Source organism: Zootoca vivipara, chromosome 1 (genome assembly GCF_963506605.1).
Source record: "Zootoca vivipara chromosome 1, rZooViv1.1, whole genome shotgun sequence".
In the NCBI taxonomy this organism is placed as follows: domain Eukaryota; kingdom Metazoa; phylum Chordata; class Lepidosauria; order Squamata; family Lacertidae; genus Zootoca; species Zootoca vivipara.
In genome coordinates this window covers 95737406-95764951 of record NC_083276.1, presented here as the reverse complement: position 1 = coordinate 95764951, position 27546 = coordinate 95737406, and the positions used below count along the sequence as shown (strand labels likewise).

The window sequence follows — 27546 nt, the reverse complement described above, 5'->3', positions numbered from 1 at the left end:
CCTTTTGAGCCAGGAATCGGCAAAACCTCTCCACTGGAGGGGGAAAGAGAGAGGCGATTTTTACCAATCTCTTTGCCTCTGAATTCCCCAGTGCCACTTCTTATGCTGTTCCAGAGGTCCCTCTGCAAAAAACTCCCATCTCTAGTGTGACTGGAACTCCAATGATTTCTACAAAACCATATGTTAGGCAACATTAAGTACATTGCTACTGTAATGATAGCAGGATTCCGCCACACAACACCTTTTATATTCTTAGAAAAATATGGTTGCTTTTGATACTTTGGTTGACTCGTGACTCTGCTATAACAATATATTCATGTCTTAATGTACATCTTTAAAGCCATTTATTTATTTATTGGTATTGCTCCTAAAAAGTCCTAATCTGACAATAAATGTATTCTGTAATGATTAAAAATTAGCTTTGGTGTTCAACATCAACCCTTCCAGCTTATGTGATTTATATACCAGCTGGCACCCCAGAGTGGCTGATGTATGTGTGGCTTTTGCTAGGTGACAATTACAAGCTATATAGGGCATGAGCTGGGCTTCTGTCAACCAAGGGTGGGGAAGGTTCTATGTAATCGCCAGCTACCACTGCTAAGTGACTACTGAGAAAGTGTGCACAGGTTATGGGAACTGGTATCAAGGCTATATGTACAGACTTAGCTAGCAGCCTGTGCAGGCAAAACTCAGTTAACATAATTTCAACGGTGCAGGCTACTAAGTTACGGCACTTGGATGTAGTGGCCTGGATGTGGACCACACATCCCTGCATTCTGTCTGGTTGTGGTTCAAGCCCTGTTGTTACATATAAATACTAGATATGGAAAATAATGCACCTATGTTCAATTTTTAGCCCACTGGCTCTTTCTTTTTAGTCTGCTTGACACACTCCTGGTGTTTGAAATAGATTTCTGGTGTGAAGCATTTCAAACAAAGCATTTGATTGATAGAAACGTGTCTGGTAATGAGAATGATTGAAACTGAAAGAGAAAAGTCAGTCAACCAAAGCATGGCTTTTTTGTAGTCCTTTGGTGGTGGGGAGGCATCTAAGACTACATGGGGAGTCAAGAGAAGCATTAGGCCTTTAGAAAGCACTGTGCCTTCAGGGCACCCAAGGAAATCCATTTAAGGCTTACTTTGCTCAGCTTTTACACAGATGTATATTTATAAATATGTTTGACATTCCCCTGAATACACATTCTTCGTTGGAATTCATAATGGAAAGACAGTGCACAGTTAAACACACTTCAGGGCTGTTGAAATCCATGTGCTTAACTGTCTCTCTTTACATTTGGAGAATAAAGCCATTATTTAGGGAGCAGCAGGGGCAACCCAGCAGGTATAAAGCATACCTAAGTTCTATTGAAAGTATTTGAAACTAAAGTGCATAGCTAGACACTTAAGCAGCCTGCACCTACCTTTTTCTCAACAAATCAATCCCAGCAGTTAATCATGCTTTAAATCAGTGGGACCTGCAGAGAAATCCTAAATTTGTTTACGGAGAAATAAGTCCTACTGAGATCAGTATTGTTTATTCCATGGTAAGCGTATTTAGGACTTTAGCCCAAATTATGTGGTAAATTTTGTGTACTTATTTCAATGTCATGATTTCATCTTCCAGGCTAAAGAGAAGGGTTGAAGATACTTCAGTTCTCTTATGGTTCAATATAATATGGGGAAGAAACACTCAGTTGTACAATTGAGGGAAGGACATATGCAGAAGAAGGCTTCTGGCCGAGTGCATATTCCCTATTGGATTGGAAACCACGTATGAAAAAGCAGGAACAGCAACTGCCTTGGGCCCCAGGCTTCAGGGGTGCTGTCATGGGTTATCTACTCCACTATCCACTTAGCAATTGAAACAAAGAGTGCAAACACTTCATCTTCCCTTGTAAAGCTGGCAATGCGAACCTGTGCGGCCAGTCTTAATGTGTGCTTGCTTGTTTTTCATTCGTTTCATTCAGTCAGATCCACACTTGCAGATTTAGTCGTTCTATGTCAGTGATAACTCATGCAAACAAAAAATCTGTCCATGTTGTAAGGAGTGTGCAAGTGTAACAACAAATAAAATCTCCTCCAGATGACCAGTTTGTTGAGTATTCATCCTGATGTGGGAGATTAGACAGTGCTGACTATTTACTGAACATTCTTTCTGGTTTGTTTGTGGGGAGGTTGTGTTGTGTTGCAACAAGCAAATGTTATCTGAAATTTTCTGACACATGTCCTTGTCACTTTCCTTATCGTGAAAAGTCTGGTTTTGGAGATACTGTACTAAATAGCTGAATAAATCAGAGCAGGTCCAGAAGATGCTCCACACCTGGGGTGTAATTAAATATAGGTTTGGTCCTGTGTGTGTGTGTGTGTGTGTGTGTCAGGGTGTGCTGAATGTATAGTTCCTATCCAGTGCTTAAGGTGATGTCTTCCATCCCTGACAGCTAGATTATGGACCACATACACAGTGCTGATGTGGAGGCTGATTGTGTCAGCTTTCACAACACTATTTGTTTGAATTGAAGGCTAGGAGCTGAGTCCAGTCCATCCCTTTCTTCCTTCCCTAACCCATCCCTCTGCCAGTAGGTGATCATTTCTATCAAAGCTGACACTACCATCTATCCTTTTGGCTCCCATATGTGCATATCAACATGTGGGCAGTCTGTGTGTGTCTGTATATGTTTGGTTGGGGTCCAATATGTCAAAGTAAATTAGGCTGTTTTAATCAAAAACTTCTGCAATCATGTGATTTTGATGGTTCTTTAACTGTGATATTCCTCAACTTTTTTTTTTAAGAAAAGGGGAAAAGGGTGCCAACAGAAACCCTGAACTTCATTGCCAAAACCTGTATTGAATATCCTGAAGATTTCTTACATTATTTTGGAAGAGAGGCACTCTGCTGATGTGTAAATGCCTTTTTAAAAGAATTGTAAATTATAACTAAAGAGTTCTGAATTTCTAATTAATTATGAATGCTAATATAATTTAGTGTACTGATTTTTGTATTGTATGGAAAGGGTATTTTTGGATTATGCTGGCTTTTCCATCCTTTTTGGTGGGTGATGTTGCAAAAAGCAAGCATGCTCATGCAAATTGGACTTCGGTTCAGAAAGCTGTTGTTTATGTGGTTTCAGCAAATGTTGTTGCGTTATTTCTCTAGATAGATGAATTGTAAAATGGTAATGCTGATTTGAGAGCTAAAACTTTTGTATTTGGGAAGGGATTATGCCCAATAAATACCAATAAATGAATAATTTAATAAATAAATACAATAAATAAATACCAATAAAATGACCAATAAATGTGTGTGTGTGTGTGTGTACACACACACACACACATTATTCTGTTAGTGGGTTGCTCTCTTTTTTCTGGATAGGCAAAAATAGTGCTTTTTTCTGGGGGGACGGGGACGCAGGGGGACGCATACCCCAAAACATTTTGTGAATCTTTGTACTTTTGTCCATTTACTGTATTTTCCCCGATGGTGATTTTCTTGAGTCAAAATGAGAGTACCCTTAAACTTTTTTTAAAAAAGAATAAAAGCACTGGGTAAAAGTATGTATACAATCTTCTCTTTCTTTGTGTTTATGTAGTTGAATCTACCTTTTTTATGGGCATATACCTATAATCTAGTTTGGAACTGGATTTCAACATTTGTTTTGAGCTATAGGTTAGTGCATTCTGGCATTTACAGTTCTTTTGTAGTTCGTTTTCATTATATTTGTATATTATCATTTTATTTCTTTGTTGAACTGAATAGTCTTGACCTTTTCCAAAGAGCCAGACTTTCTATGCCAGAAAATAATTGCCGGTTGTCCGTGCTTGCTACTTTTTCTGCTGTGATGTACTTGGGTACTTGAATTTGGTCTTCATCATAGCCAAATTCTGTAATAATGCTAAAATAGATTCATCAAGCTTGGCAAGTGGGTAAGAGATGCAAACTTATGATGTTTTTCAGATCGCCTTGCCATACTTTTTGACGAACAAAAAAGTGTTTCTTACCTGTGACTCTCCATCCATTACATGGCAATGGTCTCAGTGAGAAAGTGGGTGAAAAGTTCTTCCACTCATCTGTTCATCCATCCCCTTACCTCCTGTCGATCATTAATGCCATTAATGCCACAAACCAGCCACAACTTCCAAGTCTCAATTAATGCTCTCCACCCAAAGCCAAAAGTCATATTCAAGATGGAAAGATGATTGGATCTTCCTTCTCAAATCTTCTACAGAGTGTTGGGGAAAACCTAGAACAGATTTAGCGGGTGCACAGTGGGAGGGGGAAAAGTCCCACTGCACAAGCGCAAATCCTTGTGCTGAAGTGCTGAACACTGCATTGGATACAAGCCACAGCATACCAAACAGTGTATAGCCTCTCCATTTATCTGGTTCTCTCACCCCAATTATCTGTTCTATATATGAAGTTCTGCTAGTGAATTTTGCATTAATGTCAAGGCAAAATTAAGTGAAATCGGTTGGTGAAATTTTTTCTTTTTCCTGGATTTTCCTTTTCTTCATTATGTTTCTTGGTCATGCTCGAGTGTGATGAAATGTTAATAACTGGATTTTTAATATAATCATTAATAATGGTATTATTTTGCTATAATATATCCTCTATATTGACAATTTCCCCCCTGATGACCACCCTAACCATAGAGTTACAGATAGCCTTGATCATGCAGACTTGTTCTACTGAGTTCATAATCAACACTACGGGCAGATTTTAATTTCCTTTTACCCATTATGGTGCAGTGAACTATATGATTTATTTTTCCTGCTTCCATTGCCTTCCTATTTTGTATGGTTATTTACCTTATTCAGAAGTGTTGGTTTGTGTACACTTTTTGAATATCTGTTGAGCATACTTGGACAAGCAGGCTGGAATCTATTTCCGGTAATGCTAGATAAAAACCTCAATGTCCTGTCATGAGGCACTCTAAAGCAAAACTACATTAGGCCAGGGGCTAATAACTGATTCATTGTATCTCACTATATTTGGAATATTTTCCAATACATGACATCATACCATGTATTCTGCCATCATCTGTAGTTGCCATCATATTTGTAAAATGATAATAAGCAAAACCCAAAGTGGTTGGTGAAATACATGTACAAACCCATACTTAGCCTGGTTAATAAGCCTCGTTTCCCCTTAAAAGCTTTCTAATACGGCTTTAAGAATGAAGGTGCGTAAGCAAATTGCGGGCAGACTGATAACTGCAATTTGGTGTGCAATTACAGATGCATAAGCTTCAACGTCTGTTCTTAATACATCAATTGGGGGGGGATATGGCTGAAATGAGCTTCTTTTGGAAGTAGATTGAAAGTTTTGCTGCCTTTGATACCAGATGTGTTTTTGGTTTGAAACACATCTGTATGAGCTTCCACTAGAACAGGCATAGGCAAACTCAGCCCTCCAGATGATTTGGGATTACAATTCCCACCATCCCTGACCACTGGTCCTGTTAGCTAGGGATGATGGGAGTTGTAGTCCCAAAACATCTGGAGGGCCGAGTTTGCCCATGCCTGTGCTAGAATGTTTAAACCTATATATATAGGCAGCATCCTATGAAGAGAATCCCTCTTTAGATATTTTGCGTACTCTGTGGTACTCTGACTGAAGAAGCCCACCAGAGTTTGCTGTATTTCATTTTCTGTGTATCTTTTTTTAAAAAAATTATTTATGATTTTCAGTTATATACATTTCAATAGTTTTACGATCATTCTAACATTTCAAAACTCGACTTCCTTCCTCCTCTTTCTGCGGTTCCTTAATTTTTATTTTTATTTTACATTTTCTGCATATTCTAAATTAACTTAACTTATCCCTTTATTCATCCACTTTAAACATACTGGTTTTTTTCCATGGGAGCATGGTGGCCATTTTGGGCACCTTGCTCTTGTGAGATTTTGGGCCAAGATCTCACCTGGGTCTGTGATCTTGTATGGTGCCCCAAAATGTATGTTGTTTTTCATTTCCTAATAACTGTAATACACAGACACTAAAATAGCTATTTGAAATGTAGCATACCCAGTGCTTTTTTGTGACAACACTCACAGCACCTCTCTCTTTTTTTTACCAAAAAAGCACTGAGCATATCCAATTAATATTTGACACAAACCAATTAGTCAGCTAAAACTTTATTTAATTATTACATATTGCAACCCTGTTACATTAGTTTCCATAATAGTCCAGATACCTACAACCTGTCCAGGTTAATAGTGTATGGTGCACTTGAGAAGGATTTCTTTTTAAGAAACTGGCTCCTGTGTGCTTTTCTTTTATGCATTGCAGCATAGATCACATAAGCACTGTTTGTGCAAGGTATTTGTGACAGCACTACAAAGATATCATAGCAATTATATACATGGTTGGTATTTATCAGAATGTTTGCTTTAGCAAAGACTTTATGGAAGAGGAGATCCTACTTATCATGCAGAATAGAATAGTTCCATCCTCTGAGAGTAACATGATAAATAGTTCTTTATATTAGGGGTCAAAAACACTTCACTACTCCATGAACAGAAATAAGCTTTTATTTGACGTATTTATTACATATTTAACCTGTCCTTCCTCCAAGGAGTTCAGAGTGCTGTCTATGGGGTTATCCTAGTTTATGCCCTCAACAATTTTGTTCAGTAAGCTAAACCAAGAAATATCAACTTGCCAATTGCTTTCTGCTATTTGAGCCAATTTCATTCAGGGCAGCTTATGACGCAGCCTGGCACAGTTTTACCCACATGATGTATATGGTATCCCTTCTAATTAGGAGGATATTGACTATTTGCTATGGAACTTTGATGAGATGCTTTTATTTGGAAGATGACCTGACTACATTGTATGGAACCATCCCATGGAAGTAGCATTTTAAATTATTTAGCTGAATGAAACATGGCATGTGCACTTCTGATTCACTTACAGATTTTCCTAATATCCAACTTGGTATTCATTCAGTTGTTCCATTTATATTAAAAGGAAAATCCATTTTAAGCAGCAGTAGTTGCCAGCTACCTTTGGAGCAGTGGCATGCCCTTTCAAACAACAGACACCTGTTCAAAATAAATCTTTAAGCCCATAAATCACTAGCAACAAGTTTTGTTTTGTTTTTTGCTGCAGGTAATCCTCATGGCTCAGCAAAGCATTTATTCTTGATCTTTTATTTTCTCATCTGATGGGTCATTGAGCAGAAGTTTCACACAATTACTAGCTTGACAATTTCTTTAGGTAGCTATTTAGAACACGGAAAAGGCCTGTAGGCAGTTTGGGTTGCAGTTCTGAATGTCATTGTTTCTAATCTTTTTCAGACTGAAGCATGAGGTATCCATGCTGAGGTTGTTTTAGTTTCCTTCAGAATTTACATTTGTGTTGTTATATCATTTTAATTTGTATCTTTTTAAAATTCCCTTAATATTTCATATTGACTACTTGAAGAGTGTGCTACTTGAGTTGCAAACATTTGAATTGGCCATGCATCTGTGAATGAGTCTCAGGTCTTAACTTGGTAGGTGTTAAGAGCAATATATAGCACAGGACACTTAAGGAAAATTTCACTCCTGGCAGAATATAAAGTTGGGTTACAAACAGTAGCCAAGTCTGATAATCTGTTGAAATGAGGTACTGGTTTGTCATCCTCCCCTTTTCAAGAAAGGGGTTTTGAGGACACATGATGCAGCCACCTTGCTGGAGCTCAGCAAGCCCTATGTGCCTGTAGAGTTTGCCGCTGTCCCAGTGCTAAGTATTAACAGGCAACTCCACACCCCTTCTTATGGTTCTGTATCTTAAAACCAGGCTGGAATAAGACATCCTTCAAATGGCCAGCTGTCCTCTGACAGTCCTACAGATAAAGGACTATCCTGGGCCAGGGATCACTTAGGCTAGAGTGAAAGAACACTAAAGGCATATTTTGCCACTTGTTTATGTCAATCTTTGCTGATGGAGACACGGAAGTCTTCTTTGCCAGAGTGGAGGCAGTATGCCTCTGAATACGGGCTGATAGGATTCACAAGTGAGGAGAGTGTTGTTGTACTCAGGTCCTGCTTGCCAGCTTCCTGTAGGCTTCTGTTTTTATTTATTTATTTCAACCATTTGTATACTGCTTAACTTCATAGTCTCTGAACAGTGTTGGCTTCTATGAGAGCTGGCCTAGATGACCCTTTGGTCTGGTGCACTAGGGCTGTACTTATGGAAGAACCCACCTTTGGATTCCACAGGGTCAGTACTTCAAAGTTCCTTTATAGGAAGTTTGCAGTTCTTCTTTAAAAATATTGACTATTCCTGTTGCTCATACCCATTACATAATATTTGCAATATCTTAAGTGAAGCATGTGTTCCTTTATCAAATGTCACATGGAGGCAATATTATGGTGCAATTTTGAAAACTATTTTATGCCTTAACCAAAAAGGAGAGTTCCCTTTAACACAATTTATCATAATGATAATGTAGAATCTGAAAACCTCTCAAGAAGATATATTTTAAGGAAGTTGGAATAGAACAAGATGTAGCTGTTTTTCAGACCTGCAATCATTTTTATGTGAAGTGTAGTCAAATCAAGTTATCGTTTCAGGAAGATGTATGCTTGATCAGTCTTGTAGTATGATGTGCCTTTTTATGAACATATACAAAACATCTGTGATGAGAAATAATGGAATAATAACAGAAAAATGGGGAACATTTTTGAGGTATTATCTTAATAAATTATGAGCACTGGTATTCTATGGCTCAGATTGTAGAGAAAACAAAAGGAAACATGAGACAAAATAGATTAACTTGTGTGTGCCTGTCCAAAGCAGACAAATATACTCTGTGGCAAATTTCAAATTAGCTAGATGATGTGAATTATTAATGTGTATTAAATCATGTTAACTGTTCTTGCATATCAGTTCTCAATGCTTGGGATATATTGGCTTAAAGTGAATTGGTTATAAACTTGATCTGTTTTGCATTGAACATTTTTGGCTCCCACATTTGCATTTTCATCGTACCATTTATTTTATGAAAATTGTACCATGAATCACTTTTTAAAAAAATGTTCAGGATTTTAGGAATACTGATCTAATTTCATAAAGATGTCCAAAACAGTTTTTGTTAGGTGATTTGGTTAAGTGCACGTTCTTATTTGGGAAAATGTGTTCTTAGAATTTCTTTGAGAGGCAGGACCGTTGCCAAACATTTCATTTTGGTTTTGATGCACATGCAATATGTGTAGCATGCAGTTATAACAGGCAGCTATTTTCATAAATTATGGCTTTCTCCATCAAATTACGTTTTGCCTGGAAAATTTGAGAAGAACTGGATCTCACATCTGTTGTCAGATCGAGAGCTTGCTTAGCCATACTGAACTACTTCAGATTATCACATCTCAGTTTAGTAAACTAAAATTTGATTGTGCATATAGCTCCTTTGCTCCTCCCTTCTCAGTATATCATAATTAAACTAGGAAGTCTTCAATAAACCATAGCATCTTATTATATCTGTCTTGGAAAAGTATGGTTGCCATGTTCGGAACAAGCCAGTATTTTAAACCAACTTCGGACAAGAGCATGGACTACTGAGACCAACCTATAACAATCTAGGAATCAGCCTAACATGGGTATCAGCACTCCTAGCCATAGAAGCTGTTTGAAACTGCAGCAAGAAATTGGAACCCAGGAGTAGTCCCATACGATGAACCTGCCCCTTAAGGGGGAATACAACTCAGATAACAGGTTGTACCCCTGGGTACCACCTAATCACAGGACCTCTGTCTTATCAGGATTCAGCCTCAATTTATTAGCCCTGATCCAGCCCATCACTGTTTCCAGACACCAGTCCAACACCTTCACAGCATCTCCTGGTAGCAATGAAATGGAGAGATAAGAGTTGGAGAGACTACAGTGGATCTTACTTGATTTTGTCCAGGCATACTGGTTTCTGGCTGGCCACCACCCTCTTGATCACCTTGCCATTAGGTACTGTATGGTAGTTTTCTAAAATCGATGGGAATGGTTTCCTCCTCTTTCAAACGCCTTCACAATACAACCACTCCCCACACCCATCCAGTCGTTCCTCTCTTTCTAGATTTTATCAGACATGATGGGCAAGGATCAAGAGGGCACATTAGCCTCACTGCCACAAATGTCCTGTCCACATCTTTGGGCAGCAACCAATTTAATCTCATGAGGTGTAATTCAGTGGTGCTCCAATGAACCCGGGGTAATTGTAATATCCAATTCATGGTGGTCCCAAGTGATTTTTCACTCAAAAGTGATTCACAAATCTCTTACAACAGGTTATTTATTGACTGATCTGTCTGGACCAACTAGTTTACTACTATAAACAGCTCTGCTAGGTTAGGGCTGGAGGGGGTTGTTTTTGAGCTGATTTTGTATGAAAATAATGAGCAATCCTATCAGTGGTCTCTACCCTTTTACTCTTCCATTGGAAAAGTAGGGCCTTGACAGCAGCAGCAGCAGCCATATAATTGGGAAATTCCCTCAGAACCTTCAGAAATCTAATGGATTTGCTTTTCATTGTTAATATTCAAATGATCTATATTTATGTATTTTTGATAAATAAGAATGTGTAGAAATTCAGAACAGTGTTCATTATGCACAAATAATTTTACAAGACAATTTGAAGCCCAGAGAGAGCATCCATATTGATCTGAAAGACTTATTTACAATTATGTATTTACTTCAGTGTGAATTATTCTTTTGAACTGGCATTTAAACTTACGCTCAGGAGAGAAATTGCTTGCAGAAGTTGTTTCACCCAACAGTGAGCAATGCAAAAATTCTATGTTTAAATTTATTTAAATTTCAATGTATAATAGTATTTTTTTCAGTCTGAGCTCAACACACTGCATAGAAATAGGTTCTCTTGAAATCAATGTCTTATTTCAATTTCAGAACCACCTTGCCAAAGAGTGCATGTGTATGTCGGTGCGCACACAGTCTGGGCTTCCCCCTTAGTTTTCATTTTAGCAGCTCTAGTATAAAACTGCTGCACTTACTAAAATGCACTTCGGGAGTTATAGGTGTTTGGGCAAAAATTAATGAGATAACCTGACTGTACATCCAGATACCACATTAGTGAATTTTAGCACTGTAGTCAGAGTGTTTAGATTTGGATTTGAAGAAGTAGAATCACCATACCAAAGAATTACTGAAGCATACAATATGCTATAGGAGTGTAAAAAAGGTTGTATGAAAAGGGATTAGGTTTGCTTGGATTATAGACTTGACATGTGTGACAGTTGCTGTTCTTCAATAGAAAGTAAGATCATTTTGGTTCACAGCAAGTTTCTGGCAGACCACACATGTAGTTCCTTTATTTCATTCTAGTCCTGACATTATACATTGAAAATACTGTTTTTCACATTGGAAAAGAAAATGGAAACCAAATGATGATGTTAATTAGGAGTGGAAAAAAGAGTTATTTGGGAATAATCTTGTCTTATTTTCAAATCTCTCTTTTTTATTCCAAATAAGCTTCTCATAAATGTCTGTTCAGCTATTAGTTTGCCAAAGTTGACATATAAAGCAACACAGTTGAACCTAGCATCAACATGTGGCATCCTCAGAAACTACTAGAGCTCAAGTGCCTCAGCTGAGCCCACCACTGACGCATTCACTTGACCCTCCATCAGGCACTGTTCCAAGGCATTGCAGGAAATTAAATTGTGGGTTGGCACTAGATCACAGTGCTGCTGCGACTTCCGCCACCACCCCCACCACCAAATAAGCTTTCCCTAGGCAAAGGATTGACTTTTTAACCAGTTTGCCTATACGGAGACGTGTTTGCAGATTCTGCTTCAATAGTGAATTCTATTCCCACCTCTTCAGCTAAGAACATAAAGGTTGGTTGGTTAAAAAAAGGTTGGCCATCATAAAGGGTTGCATAAAAGGTTGGTTAGCATAAACCAATGGTCATTAGTGTCAAAAATTTCCCTTAGCATAGGTATGGGCATCCTGTGTCTCTACAGATGTTGCTGGACTACAACTACCATCTCGAGCCGTGAGCCATGCTGACTGAAGATGATGGGAGTCCACAGGTTCCCTACCTCTGCTTTAGCACAATTTAGTAAGAAGTGCCCCCATGATTCAAACAGTAAAAAGGTGACATCCTGCTACAGTGGAACCTCGGTTTATGAACACCTCGGTTTATGAATTTTCGGTTTATGAACACTGCGGACCCATCTGGAACGGATTAATTCATTTTCCATTACTTTCAATGAGAAAGTTCGCTTCAGTTTATGAACGCTTCAGTTTATGAACAGACTTCCGGAACCAATTACACCCATGCTTCAGTTTATGAACGCTTCAGTTTAAGTACTCCACGGACCCGCCTGGAACGGATTAATCCACTTTCCATTACTTTCAATGGGAAAGTTCGCTTCAGTTTATGAACGCTTCAGTTTAAGAACTCCGCGGACTGTCTGGAACAGATTAATCCACTTTCTATTACTTTCAATGGGAAAGTTCGCTTCAGTTTATGAACGCTTCAGTTTATGAACAGACTTCCGGAACCAATTGTGTTCATAAACCGAGGTACCACTGTATTATCTTCACATACCTCAAGACTAGTAACACAGTCCTAAGACGGCCACAAATTAGATTAGGTCTTGTGCCAGTAGTTAAAGGACTAGAATTTACCACTTCGCAGTCTCTTTTCTAATCATCATAATTTCCGAACAGAGAATATAAAACAAAATAAATTGAAGGAGAGCAAATTAGCAGTGAACCTCCATATTTGACAAATTTATACGAAACAGTGAATGAAACAGCTGTGTGTTAATATTCAGTTGCTGCCATGGACTTCAGGGATAGGATTCAACTAATGAGTCTTGCTAGCGGAAACCCTGCAAAAAGGGCTTCCACTTGTGCAACAGGGCTTTCCCCTCGCCCTCCCTAAATGGTTAGAAGTGTGTATGTTGGGAGAATTCCTGAAACAGTGTGCAGGTGGAGGATAGGGCAGATCAATCCATTTGACAACGATTGCCTTACCCCGATGTTCAAATCTTCCTCAAGTCTTCAAATGTATTTAAGAATTTAATTTAATTTAATATTTTGTTTTGCATAGAAAATAAATAGATCACATGTAACATTGTGAATGTCAGTATATGTGGTTCTCGGCTATTCTATAAATTGTGTTCTCCTTGGTTTGCCTATTTTGCTGATGCATACCTGGTCGGATGCTGCTGCTTTTAGAGGGATATCTGTTTTCCTCCCTTTCCTCCTAAAAGTGTGTTAAGGCTGTTCCTGGGAACAGTAATTATAGATGGAAGCAAGTGTACAGATTGAGTGCTGGCTGTGATAGTGAAAAAAATTGAGCAAGCAGGGTAGATAACATTTGAACTTAAGTGGGCATTATCTTCTTAAAATTAGGTTTTACTCCTTGCACAAGCTATTGCAGTGTAGTGACCAATAGCAGCCCACTTTGAAGCCATTTACAAAAGCCTACTGTAGATCATACTGCTCTGTTAAAACTGTGTGAAAAGAACACACAGAGAGGCTGTGGAACAATGTGCACACCACTGTCTGTTACAACCCAGCTTTCCTGCATTGAACAGGTGCTTCAGCTCTTTGTGCTCAATGCAGGAAGTTTTGGGGTGGAACAAGCAAGAATGTGGATAATGTAGGCTGCCCCCCTTACCTTAGCCATTTCCATTTTTGGAATAATTCCTGAATAGGGCTTGAGTTTCAGTGTCCTGGATCACTGAATATTAAAACTATTAATAAGCAATGCCAGTTCACGTTTACTAGATTGTCTTATAGGTGAATCAGTTATGATTAATAAAATAGTGCCTGCCACTTGAGAGAAGAGCTTACCGATGATTTTCCTGCAGCCTTGTGCTAGTGATTATGCAAATTCGTAATTTTAAAATAAAATTAAAAAGAACGGGAGCAAACAGCCTTTCCTGCCAGCAAAATGGTGCAAAATACGTGTAAGCAAAAAATAAATTCACCTTCAGGTAAGCATTTTTAGAGACCCCTGCTATGTGTGCAGTATTAAAAAACATGGCTTTTTTTAATATAAAAAAGCATGTTTTCCTTCAGTCACATCATATCACAAGTTAACAGGATAATGTTCAAATAGTACATTATTTAGACACTTTGGAGTGCATTTTCAAAGGTTAGCATGGGGTTTTAGCCACAGGATTCCCATTAAGCTCAATGGGAGCTTTATAGCTAAAAACCCACACAGTGGCTTAAAAATGTACCTCTGACTGTGTTGAAGATAGATGTGGAGTACAAGTGGTGGAGGCAGGGGTAAGTAAGGGGTGCTGTGACTCTTACTATAAGACTACCATTATGTCTCACCCCTCCTTCACCCTGGCTTTCCTTACAAGTCTTCCTATGTGGTTTCTCTGCCCTTTATTCCCATCTTTTATTGGGGAGGAAGTGTACTGAAATAAAATGCTTTGGTGCATGAGCAGCAACTGCCTTCTTTCATTTTCTCCTGTTACGTTGCTAGAGCCCTGTCCTATGTTGCTATATCCTCTTCGCCTTCTTAAAAATGCCTTCTCCTTTCAACTCTTATCTTCTCCAGTCCACACATATTCTCATTCCTGCATCCTTAAAATTCTTACATTTGTTTTATTGTTTGAAGTTTACGTCTCTCTCTTACTCTGTGGCAGCCATTTTCAAATTGTGTTTACAGGAATCCTAGGGTTCCTCAGAAGCTTATCAGAGGTTTATCGGTTATTATATAAGCAATGAGAAATGAGCTTTCCTGAAATGTGAATGGCTTTTAAGCATTACCAAACTTCGCCTGCATTGTACAGTGTTGATAGCATTTCAGCCTTCACTCGCTTTCCCTCTATGCACATGCTTGTAGAACATTCTACTTGCACAATTCCAAGGTGGAGATGCTGTCATTAGATCTTGCCCACAGTTTCTTTTTTTTTAAAGAGATTTTTATTAATTTTTCAAACAAGAAATACACAAACAAGACATATAATATAACACTGTCCCTTCATTTTCCCTCCACCCACCGGTCCACTTCTGCCACCAGTAGGGCCCGTGTGCTTTAGGAAACAAAGGGGTCCAATTGTGAGTTGAGTTCTGCTTCCCCCCTCCCTCCTCCCTCCATATCCCCCCCCCTGCCACTGAGAGAACAGGGAGGAAGGAGTTATGGGGATCTGCATCCCCCAACTCTTTCATAATCATATTAATAAACCTAGAAAAAAAGAGAAAGAAAGAAAGGAAAGAAGGGAAAAAAAACAAAAAGAAAAAGAAAATTGGGAAGAGTTCAAACTTCCCAGTTCTTATTATTTTGACATCTTAATTGCGACTCCCTCGGTTGTCTTCCTCATGGTTTTCCTTGCAAATTCTAATTACTTGTGGCGAATTTTCCAACTCAGCTTCAAATCTTAATCTTATAATATTAACTCAATCCTCCTCCTTTTTCATGCTGCCCTCCCACAGGTCCCCTCCTGCCACAAGAGGTGCCTGCAGGGTACAGCACTTCCAAGGTTCCATTTCCTCCTCACCCCTCTGGGCACCCCCTGCCACTGAGTGCCTCAGAGTAAGGAGAGGGGGGCAGGCAGCTTTCTGCCTAAACACCTCACTTAACCTGCAATAATTTACAGTAACTTAAAACTTCTTTCCAAGCCATTCTTATACTCCCTTAAGGAAACATAACACTTTTTTCCCTTTCTTTTTTACATTCCATCTCCTCTCCCTAAGTCTTTTTTCCCCCAATTGGTTCAGCATTTCCATTGTCATGCCAAGATTTCGAAGACCGTCTTTCAGAAACCAAAACAATACCTTTTAACTAAAGTTTTTACCCCACACCCATTCTTTCCCAAGTCCATCTCCAGGCCTTTGCCCCCCCCTGCCCCTGTCCTTCCCATCCCTCAAACACCCCACTCCACATTTTAACCCCTCCAGGATCTTCAAATCCATTAAACTTTAAGTCCCTTAGTCTCTCATCTTCTTGTTCTGGTTGTTTTTCTTCCTTTTGGAAGTCATATTTTGCTTCATCCCAAACAAAATTGTCACAGTCCAAGTCCTCTTCCGATTGTTTCTCCTCACACACAGTCTCAGAATCAGCAGTCTCCAAATTTAAATTTAAATTATCCTCTAAGTCCTGGACTTGGACTTCAATCTCAACTGGTGGTAAGTTGGGATGATGCCATTCCTTGTAGAAATCTTCCCATGACAGCAAGTAGTTCAGTACAGTCTCCTGGAAGGCTCGAGACAGCTTTGTTTTCATACCTCTCGTAACCGCAGATAAACAGGGGGTAGGGAACAATGAGATCTTGCCCACAGTTTCAAGGTGGGCAACATCATAAGATGTTGTGGGAAGTCATATTGTCTCATGAGAGTTCTATAAGTGTGTGCATAGAGGGATGTAATTTCAGTAAATAACTGAAACTTAAGATAGCATCCATTTTAAGAGCAGTTGTAAATTGCATTGTGTTAAGTAAAATACATTTGTTGTGTACTTCAACTCATTTTTGACAGATAAAAGTCTCAGAGCAAGAAAGTTCTAGCACTAACAAAAGCCCAAACAGAACCACAATTGACACATGCAGAGATAGAAAAGGCCTGTTCTCCCTAGAAGCAGGAAATAACTTCCAAGGTGGGAATCTGGGAGAAGAAATGGAAGCTGTCAGGTGAGAGCTGGGAAGGTCCATTTCCTTTTGGGTGAAATATGGGTTAAAGGTCTGATAAAGGTCTCTGTATTTTACTTCTCTCCCTCCCTCCCTATTTTCTTTGTATTCTCTCACTCTTTCTTGCTTCTTTCTTCTCTATTTTTATTGAGATTAGTTTGCTTTTTATTGTGTTCTATGCTGAAAGCTTTCAATAAAAATTCAGATTAAAAAAGAAAAGAAGGCCTGCTCCAAATGTGGCATAAATATAATGGTTTCCAAACTTTTTTCACTTATGGACCACTTGAAAATTGCTGACAGTCTTGGTGGACCACTTAATGATTTTTCAAACTGTAAAAATTAAGCACTAAACAAGAAATAAAAGAAACAATAAAAATACAATTAAAAATCAATATGAATATCCAATGCAATGAACCATCTCCAATCACAAATCCACAGAAACACCTGAATGAACCCCACAGACCACAGTTTAGGAACCCCTGCTATGCAACATCTGGAAAAGAATGCATAAAAAATGCAAGTATGTTTAAATGAGAGAAAGAAAATATCAAGGTAACACTATATACACTGGTGGAAATCAGGGACGTAGCCAGGATCAAAACTAGGGGGGGGGGAGCCATGGTCATTCAGGGGCGGGGCCAAGGCACAGAAGGGGAGGGGCCACAAAGTGGGCGGGGCTAAAGGGCCAACGGGCCTGATGACATCGTGGCGGTGGCAGCAGCGGCCACCTTGTGCTTCTGGGGCTGGTAGCGTTGGCGGCTACCCTGCTTGGCTGGAGAGGACGGGAGGGTCGGGCAGGCGAGAGGGGGTGGCAGGGCGGGCGAGGGCAAGGCAAGACACGGCCGCAGCCACGACGGCTCCGAGGCGTTGCTGCATATCAGCATAATATTTCAACCATGGTTCAAGCCCCACCTTAGGAAAAAATTCCTGCATTGCAGGGGGTTGGACTAGATGACCCTTGTGGTCCCTTCCGACTACAATTCTATGATTCTATTGATATATTACCATAGCATATGCATCATTCTGCTTTCTTGAATTGTCCTACTCCTAGGCATAGCATCCAACTCCTAGAGGCCTAGGTGCCCCCCCCAATTACTGGTAAATACTGTACCGTATTTGAAAGAGTCATCCCCCCATGTTGATGGGCTTTCAATGTGGGGCTTATCTGCCCCCCCGTATTTTATTAAGGATGGAAGAGGGAGGGAAGGAAGGAAGAAACAGAGAGATAACTCATATTTGTGGGTGTCTCTGGATGACGCTGTGATGCTGGAACTCTGCATGTACAGGAGCCTTGTAAGCAGCTTTCTCTCTGCTTGATTTACAGCAGGCACGTCCAACTCTGCAGCAAGAGGACAGGAGGGTCGGGCAGGCGAGAGGGGGTGGAAGGGCGGGCGAGGGCGGGGCAAGGCATGGCCGCAGCTACGACAGCTCCGAGGCGTTGCTGCATATCAGCATAATATTTCAACCATGGTTCAAGCCCCACCTTAGGAAAAAAATCCTGCATTGCAGCGGGTTGGACTAGATGACCCTTGTGGTCCCTTCCGACTACAATTCTACGATTCTATTGATATATTACCATACCATATGCATCGTTCTGCTTTCTTGAATTGTCCTACTCCTAGGCATAGCAGCCAACTCCTAGAGGCCTAGGTGCCTCCCCCCCCCAATTACTGGTAAATACCGTATTTGAAAGAGTCATCCCCCCATGTTGATGGGCTTTCTATGTGGGGCTTATCTGCCCCCCCCGTATTTTATTAAGGATGGAAGAGGGAGGGAAGGAAGGAAGAAATAGAGAGAGGGATAACTCATATTTGTGGGTGCCTCTGGGTGACGCTGTGATGCTGGAACTCTGCATGTACAGGAGCCTTGTAAGCAGCTTTCTCTCTGCTTGATTTACAGCAGGCACGTCCAACAGGTAGATTGTGATCTACCAGTAGATCACTGGATGTCTGTGGTAGATCACTGGTAGGTCACTGGCACCCCTAAAAAAAGCTCACCCAAAATTTTCCTCCTCCCTCAAAAAAATTGAACTATGACCTGAAGCCCTAAACAAAAATGGGCCTCCCTCCCTCCTAAAAGAAGCTCAACAAGTTTGACCTAAACCCCCAAAAACAGGGCTTCCCTTCCTTTAAAAAAAAACTCAACAGCTTTGACCTGAACCCCCCAAAAGGGGGTAGATCACCCCCAGTTTTAAACTCTGAGTAGATCAGAGTCTCTTGGGAGGTGGCCACCTCTGATTTACAGTATACAGATGCAGGAGGAGGGGCAGACTGGAACACCAATGCTTTTTATAAACATCACTGTGTCTGTCAAAGCTACAGCCCCCCCTTTCTTATTCACTTCCTTTTAGCCTTGCAGAGCCACCTTAGTCAAATTGAATCCTCTGAGTCTGCACCCTCATTAAATCGCCAATAGAACTCTTAATGCTCCTGAATGCTCATTAACAAGTCCCACTTAAGAACAATAGGGTGAAATGGTCAGCTATCAAATCTTGCCTGGGGATATATGCTCCATTGTCTTAACTGCTTAACTACTGGTAGCCACTTTGCTTTATTTATTTGATGTGTTTTTGTTACTGCTGTGTCCCCCCCCCCCCCGAGCAAGCGGAGACTTAGCTGCTCTTGCTAAAGCAAAGCCTTTTCCACTTCAGTTTTTGGAGGGGAAAAGTGCTGGTTATGGTCTGTAAAATACATTAATTTTTTTGCTTCTAGGGGGGGCAGCTGCCCCCTCCTGCCCCCCTGCCTACGCCCATGGTGGAAATATGAAAATCCACATGATTTCTTCATTGGCACACATCGTTTTTCAACTTTGAAAAGATGAGCTATCTGGGAAATTCTCGTAAATGATCACATAATAGTTTATTTTAAAATGGAAATGAAGGCACAGGTTAATGCAATTCTCTCTCTCTCTCTCTCTCTCTCTCTCTCTCTCTCTCTCTTACAAACTTACTGGAATTTGAATACACCATTATACAAGATAAGTTACATACTCTGGGAAAAGATCACACTTCTTTGGTAATTGTAATCTGAATTGGAGGTATAAAGACAAGGCATCTCTGCTGGAATTCCAGTAGTGCGTTTCAGTGTGCAAGCTGCAGAGGGTATACAAGCTGTGACTAATTTAAATTTAATACAGAAGACCTAATTTAATAGAAACTGATCTGGAAGATCAATGGGATGCTTATACAATTACAAAGTTGTGCTTCAAGGTCTAGTTTGTTTACCAGATGAAAAACTCTAGAAAAATAAAACTACAGGTGCAATGGATGCACCATAGGCCTCATCATCATCAATAATAATAATAATTAATTTTATTATATTAATTGGATTTCTTATCCATTCTTCACCATAAGGATTCAATGCATGTTGCAACAATGTAAAAACACTATTAAATCAGTTGAAAACAATTTACAATCCAGAGAATAGGGATATAGAGGAGCACACATATGTATGTGTGTGGGCAGATAGATGGATAGATTTCAAATGGAACTGAATCATATGGGGAAAGTGATAGTCAGATTAAAGGAACTTAGAGATTGAGTCAGTCCTGTGGTTCCTGTGGACAAACCTGACATAATTAAGTTGGGACAGTGCTTTTTTTCTAGAAAAATTGGTGCCAGTACTCGCCATGAAGTTATTACAGTAAGTGCCACACTTTTTAACAGCAAACAGTACTGCATATCCTTGAGTACCCCCTGAAAAAACGATTGAGTTTGGACCCAAATGCTATGAAGAAAGCAGTGAAGAACATGTCCAATTGACTATTGTATAAATCACTTTTTTATTTAATTTATTCGTGCCATTGGATTGATCCAAATATCCACTTGTGTGAACAGAAGGCACATTGATGGAGAAGGTCTCCATTTTCCACCAATGCCTCTGTCCACCTGAGCCTTTCATCCCATGTTGCTTTTTGGAATAGGTTTTTGGCTTCAGTGAAAATAACTATTCAAGAAAATCCCACTGCACAACCCTACATGCAATTCTTGGACCTGAGTTGGGCAGAACCAAAATGCAACTCTACTTATATTATCCACTTGGATATCAGTGATTTTCAATAGGATTGAAAAAGGGAAGTGAAATTTCAGAGAAAGTTATGTAAACAATTATTCTATTTATTATGCATGCCTAAGACAATGTTTGGTTCTTCATGCCTTTTGCATTTCCCCTTCTTCGATTTTACAGTTAGTCTCCTTGTTTTGTTCCTATTGAAATATGTGATAATCATTATTTATATTAAACAAAGTTCCGAGAAGGCTACTGGAAGTGGCAGCAGTCTTTGCTCCTGCTAACTCAAGGCAGAATATCAATTACTCAATCAAAATAAAATGATTGATTGATATTCCATCTTGAGTTAGCAGGAGCAAATACTTCAATACAAGTATTCTGTTTTCATTAGACTTTGAGCACCATGACATTTGTAAAAATAAAATATTACTCATAGAAACTTAGACTCAAATTATTTATAAGTAATTGTGCTCAGTCTATTTTTGTGAACAAATACAAGAAAAACTATTATATCCTATACTTTGTTCTCCATGTTTCTGCAATTTGTATACCTCTTGGAATTCTAGAATTAGTCAATATGATAACTTAATTAATTGTGGTTATACTTTCACTGTCTTATTCTCAATTGCTGAGTAACAGAAGAGCTGTTGTATCATTTTAAAGATACAACTGCTGCCTAACAGGACACAGATAATTAAGCCCATAGAGATGGTTGCTCTCCAAGCTGTCCAATTTTGCTGTTTGGTTAGATAGTGCAAATGAGGCTCTCCCCTCTCTGTAGCTTTCTCCTATTAACTCCCTATTCTTGATTTACCTTATCAGTTGCCTGGATTTTCAGACCACTTATATAATGGTGACATCAAAATGACAACACCATCCTCATTACCCCAGCCCTGCTTCTTCAGCTGCCTGTCTGATAACTTCAATATAGATTCTTCATTGCCACCTCAGACTCAATATGAGTCCCTGTCTTTGCCCTCTCTTACATTCTCATCACCACACTCATCTGAGCACATATTCCTTCTGTATTTACATTTGCCTCCATCTCTTCTTCTCCTCCTGCTCCTCCTTTGATTGCTTTCCATGTGCAAGGGTTTTGATGGTAAGTTTATTGCTGCTTGGACTTGCTTATCTCTTGGTTATTTGTGAAACACCACACACGGTTAGTGGTACTGTGTAGATAACGTTTACAATAATATTTTCTCCTTGTGTATCTTCAGCAAAACTTAGCTCCTCAAGTGCAGATGTTTCTACTGTATACATTGTGTTACATAAATCTATCTTCTGTGAATTATAACAAAAGGAAGATATTGAAGTAGAGTCCCTCATTATTTTCCTATTTAATCAGAAACATGAAACCTTCTGTCACCTCCCACCCTACTGGTTTTGTCCTCATTTCTCCCCTCCCCTCAGGCCTTCACAGTTACAGTTTTTATTCTTTCAGGACTTGTAGGAAATGCTTGCACAATACCAGATTAGTTTTTTAATGCTTTGGATGCACATACTTCACTTGGAAGGTCAGAGATTTTTGCCACACCTAATTATTAATTGAACAGGTTAGAATGAGGCATATTAAATGAGGAGAGGGCACACTGATTTAGTGTAGTTTTGTAAAGTTCCTTAATTTGAAACTTTATTTTATTCATTTGATACAAAAAATGACAATTTTCACATGACTCCATACTTTTGAAGTACTGGTAGGTAACTATTTATTTGCCAACACTTAAAAACTGGTGCTGTAGTCAGTGAGGCATCATCCCCCCCCAACTGTTCTTCACTCCATTTGCAAGTTTACAAACCATAGTAGTAATTAACTATGGTCAAATTACATTTGTCAGATAAATGAACGAAGTAGAATTAGTGATGGATCATCCTTGCCTCTTTTATTGTGTTTGCTCACATTACTAATTTGCAAAATTCAATAATTCACAATGAACTTCCTGGTAATATGTGTGAATTAAAGATGTTCTTTTATACTACTATTCACAGGGGTGTCATAGAGATTAATTGAGGGCAAATCTGTCATCAGCTACATGTACCACTTCTATTGCCTTTGGTTGTCTGAATGTCTCACTAAAGGAGAATTTATCCTTTATTTCGGAAGCACTTTGAAATTCTTCTATTTAAAAGGCAAGAAATATCAATAGAGTTGGGGCGGGGGAGAGAGAATAGAGAACAGATCCTGAAGCCTGTTTGTCTGTCTGCCCTGGACAAAACTTGGCCCAGTTCAGAAAACACTCATTCTAATACCCTCATCCTTATATGACCACAATATTATTTTGCCACTGATTTGATATTTGAATGGATTTCTGTGAGTGCTTTCTATATAGATTTGTTTTATAACGTGTTTAAGTTTTGAACAGATGGGTAAACATAACCCCCCCCCCTTTTAAAGGTAGTACATTGTACGTGTTCTAAGGACTGTCTTTGCACTTCATGGTCTATGAATAATACCAATTTGTGAGGATGATCCAAGTTCGAATTAGTGCTAATTGCATTCTGTTCTACTTTTCTTCCACCTGATCACTTTATTTAGTTCTTTCTGCGCTACTTCCATTACCCTTCATTATACGTCCTATGGCAGCACTACAGCCTGCTTCAATTCTGGTTTTATGTTTATTCTGCTTTGTTACTTATGGATATTACTACGTAAAATGTTCTTTTACAGACTTGAATGTACTAGTGTTGTTGTAGGAGTTTGGGGGGGGGTGCCTATTGAACCAGAATCCTCAGGTTTCAGTAATTACATTTGTGAAACCATACACTGTGAACAAAACCCTTAAAAAGCCTAAATTTTACACCACCTCCAGGATCTCCAGAGGATAGTCTGAAGGAACCTCTCCTGCAGTGATAGGACTGTAGCTTAGTGGTAGAGCACATCTTTGGCATCTTTTATTAGAAGTATCCAGTAACAGGTGATATAAAAGACCTTCTCTTCTTTAAACACAGGAGACCCGCTGCCAGTCAGAGTAGACAATTCTGAGTTAGATGGATAAATAGTCTGATCCAGTTTCTCCCAATAAAATTTGTAAAAAATAAATAAAATGAATGCTTTACTTTTTGTACATACCCTACGTGCATGTCTGCCCAAATGAGCACAACATCTTACAGCATTTAAAGTAATATCTTTCTACATTGCTGAATCAGCATTATAGATAATCCAACCTCTACAGATGCTTTCAATAAAAATAACTACAACAAAGCCTACATTTAGTTTTCTGTTATAACAACACTTCCTAATAGCTGGATTAGTTTTTCACAGTGTCTCTAGAAATTGTTGTTTTGCCATAAGGTGGGATCTGATCTGTACATTCAACAAAGAGCAGTCTAGTTCGAGACTACAATCGATCTCTGCAAAGACATTAAAGAAAACGAGTTTCTGAGGTGTTGTGGTTGTTTTTGTAATAGTGAGCAAAACTCACAATTTTCTGTTGTCAAAAACTTGTAACATGCAATGCTGTTCTGAGAGTTAGTGCCGTACACTTATTTAACTTGGAGTTTTGCAAATGGGTTCTTGGCTTCAATATAGAATATTGATTCAAGAGTTTATAATAACCTTAAACAATTACTACCTGCTCTTTATTGCAAATGCAATTTCAGTGGGTTACAAATTAAAACATATCTGGATGCATCATGCAATCACTAAAAGCAAGACAGATAGTTAAAACTAGCCAGTTAAAATAGAGATAAGCGCTGGTGTTTATTATTTGTACGTGGATATATGCATTGAAGGGGGTTGGACTATGTGACCCTTGGGATCCCTTCCAATTCTACCATTCTGTGATTCTATGACCTAAGTTTCTGCTAGAGAGCCAGTGTGGTGTAGTGGTTATGAGCGGTAGACTCGTAATCTGGGGAACCGGGTTCAGTCTCCACTCCTCCACATGCAGTTGCTGGGTGACCTTGGGCTAGTCACACTTCTTTGAAGTCTCTCAGCCCCACTCACCTCACAGAGTGTTTGCTGTGGGGGAGGAAGGGAAAGGAGAATGTTAGCCACTTTGAGACTCCTTCGGGTAGTGATAAAGCGGAATATCAAATCCAAACTCCTCCTATCACTTGAATCAGGGATGAGAAACCCATGGCTTTCTAGATATTGCTGGACTAGATTTGCCATCATCCCTGATGACTAGCTAATTGGAAGTCCAACAAAAGATAGAGATCCCAGTTTATCAGTCCTTGACTTCTATTAATGGAAATGTTACATTGCAATAGAAGGCAGTAAAGGAAACTTCATGTCTACATAAAATGATGTATAGATGTTGGTGGCTCCAACACTGAAATTTGTGGGGCCACCAATGGGTTAGCAGCCAGGCTGTACTTATATGAAGGTATGATTCATGTAAATGTTATGCATACTTACATAATGGCACCAGCACTTTTTGGAGCTAATTCCATACCTGTTTGTCGGAACAGCTCCCGTTTGGATTTGCCAGTTCAAATAAATAGTGCCTTACTATTTTGCACTCTAGGCAAGCCTAACTACTTGCACTCCCCCCCCCCCGCCAAAAATAATAATAAAAAAATGGTAACTTCAATTTTCAAAAGCAAATGTCTGGCAGAAAAAATGAAAAACACAAAACTTGAAACTGCTAAATTTATTGTAAATTGCAAGAATAAGTAACACAACCCTTGTTGTACTTCAAAAATAATAATTTTCTTCATAAAATAAAAGCAAAATATTATCAGAACTTTATAACAAAACTAATCTGTATAAAGCTGTGCCCCTCTGAGGTCTGTACCCTTGGCGGCTTCTTGCTTGGCCTCATGATAGCATTAGCCATGTCAGTGTGACAGAAAGCTCAGCCAGGCCAGAGTTTGTTGGTGCAGTGCAGTGGAATTCCACCAGGGTGCTGGGCTGGGGCTTCTCTCTGATTGGCTGTGGGTACAGCCAGCCAAAGGCAGCTGGAGACACCACTTTGGGAGGGAAAAAGGAAAGGCATTTGGAGAGTTTGGTTCTGGTCAGGATGATAGCTCCTGAGGTATGTGTGTAAAATCCACTCTTGAGGAAAACATGTAGAGATTGAAGGACAGTGATGGGGGTCTTTTAAGAGTATTCAGACCAGAGAAAAGTAGGAAGCTGAACTGAAGACAGGAAAAGTGGACGTGTGAGGAAACACTCTTACTTGGGCCTCATTTCAGTCAGAAGGGGAGTGATCTTCTGCAAACAGCAGAATCCCCTACCAGTTAGGAGGGGTGTGGTGATCCCCAAGGTCCTGTTATATTATTAGAGGAGCCTCAGGATTCTGATTTATAGAAGGCTTGGAAACTAACAGAAAGCACCACCTTGTTTAAGAACCAAAGTATTAAGCTGTGGCACCAATAAGTTTAAGGAACGGAAGTGAAAAGAAGCTTTGCAGTTAGCATCTTGTTTCGAAGCCTGTAATGTCCACTGAATTTAATATATATAAGTTCACTGTATACTGAAATAATTTTATCTCCTGACACATCCTTAGTTTTACCAAAATAAACCCTTTTCCTGTTTAACTCCTGTAAGTTTCCAAGAGCCAGAGTTTTCTTCATAGGAAGGGCTTTGCCTCAGTCAGCTACAAGCTTGGTAAGGTTACGGTGCTGCCATGCTTGAACTGACTCTTGTTTTAATGTGCCTTTTAAGCTTCTACAATAGTACCGTATTACTGTGCTATTGGAAAAATCAGCATATAATTACATTTTAATACAAGTTTGTGAAGCCACATGCAGAAGTATGCTCCATGGTATTATTTTTTAATGGAGGGTATACTAGGGAAGAAAAAGATTTGGAATGAGAAAGGGCTCTGAATAAGGTCAAGATATAAAACACAAATGATTCCAATCTGCTGCTGAGAAACTGTTCTCCTGTCTGAACTGAAGATGATACTTGGTTTATTTTTGTTCACATTTGGTCAACAGATGGTGTAACTGTACTAGCTGCATTCCGGCAGATGAAAAGTATGCATATCGTAAATAATGATTATGCTAAAAATAACAATTTCCATTGGACATCTGATTAGTATGAATTTATTGCAATGGGAAGCAGGATAAATGTCTATTTAATGTAAAGCATTAAACAAATTGAAATGTTATCAAAAGTAACTATATTTTATTCTGACTGGTATGATAGATGAAGCCTAAATTCCCAAAGAATATTGCATGCTGGAAATAAACAATGGAAGGTCATTACTTTAATGTGCTACTTGTGAGCAGCAGAACTCTTCTGTCTCTAGAATAGAAAGGACGATTGGTCTTACCTGAAGTGTAGATTTGATAGGTTCTGAGGACACGAATGGACCCTGGTCTGACCCAGCAATGTGATTCCAAGGGTTTTGTCACTTGAGAGAGAAAAAAACCTTCAAATTCTTTTTCAAATGAGATTCTGACTATACATTAGGAAGAACTCTCTGAAAGTAAGAGATGTTTGACAGTGGAAGATGGTGGACACTTTAGTGGAGGCTTTTAAACAGATGTTGGACAGCCATCTGTCCGGGTTTATTTGGCTGTGATTCCTGCATTGCAGGGAGTTAGACCAGATGACCCTTGGGTTCCCTCTCTACTTTTTGATTCTGTTATCTATATTGGCAGCCAGAGTACTAGTAGAGTACTGAACAGAGCATCTGATTTCAATCGTGAATCCTCAATTCAGAGCCTTGTTCAGCTCGCCAGTGCTTATTTGTGTTTATGGAGTCATAGTGAAAATAACTTTGTTGTCCTAATGATAGATGGCACTGGCCCTGTATGATAGGGATACTCAGGAGTATTGAGCATTTAGGAGCACAGTTTTATGCTTTGCTATCAAAATGCCCCTAAAACTACCAGAATCTTTTATTAATAATTTTGCATTAGTGGGTGGGGTGGAGGCGTTTACCTAACCTCCTGGTGGGTGAGTTGCTGCTCAGTGGGTGCAAGAGGGGACAAGTGAGGCAGTGGGGAGGGCGGTATGTTGCATGTACACCAGCAGGATAGCCAGAGTGCTGCT

General features: G+C 39.4%; 1 protein-coding gene across 10 annotated transcripts in view; it reads left to right on the top strand.

Moving 5' to 3' along the window:
- Positions 1-27546, top strand: part of NCKAP5 (NCK associated protein 5) — a 556514-nt gene that overhangs the window by 325853 nt on the left and 203115 nt on the right. The window lies entirely within an intron of this gene.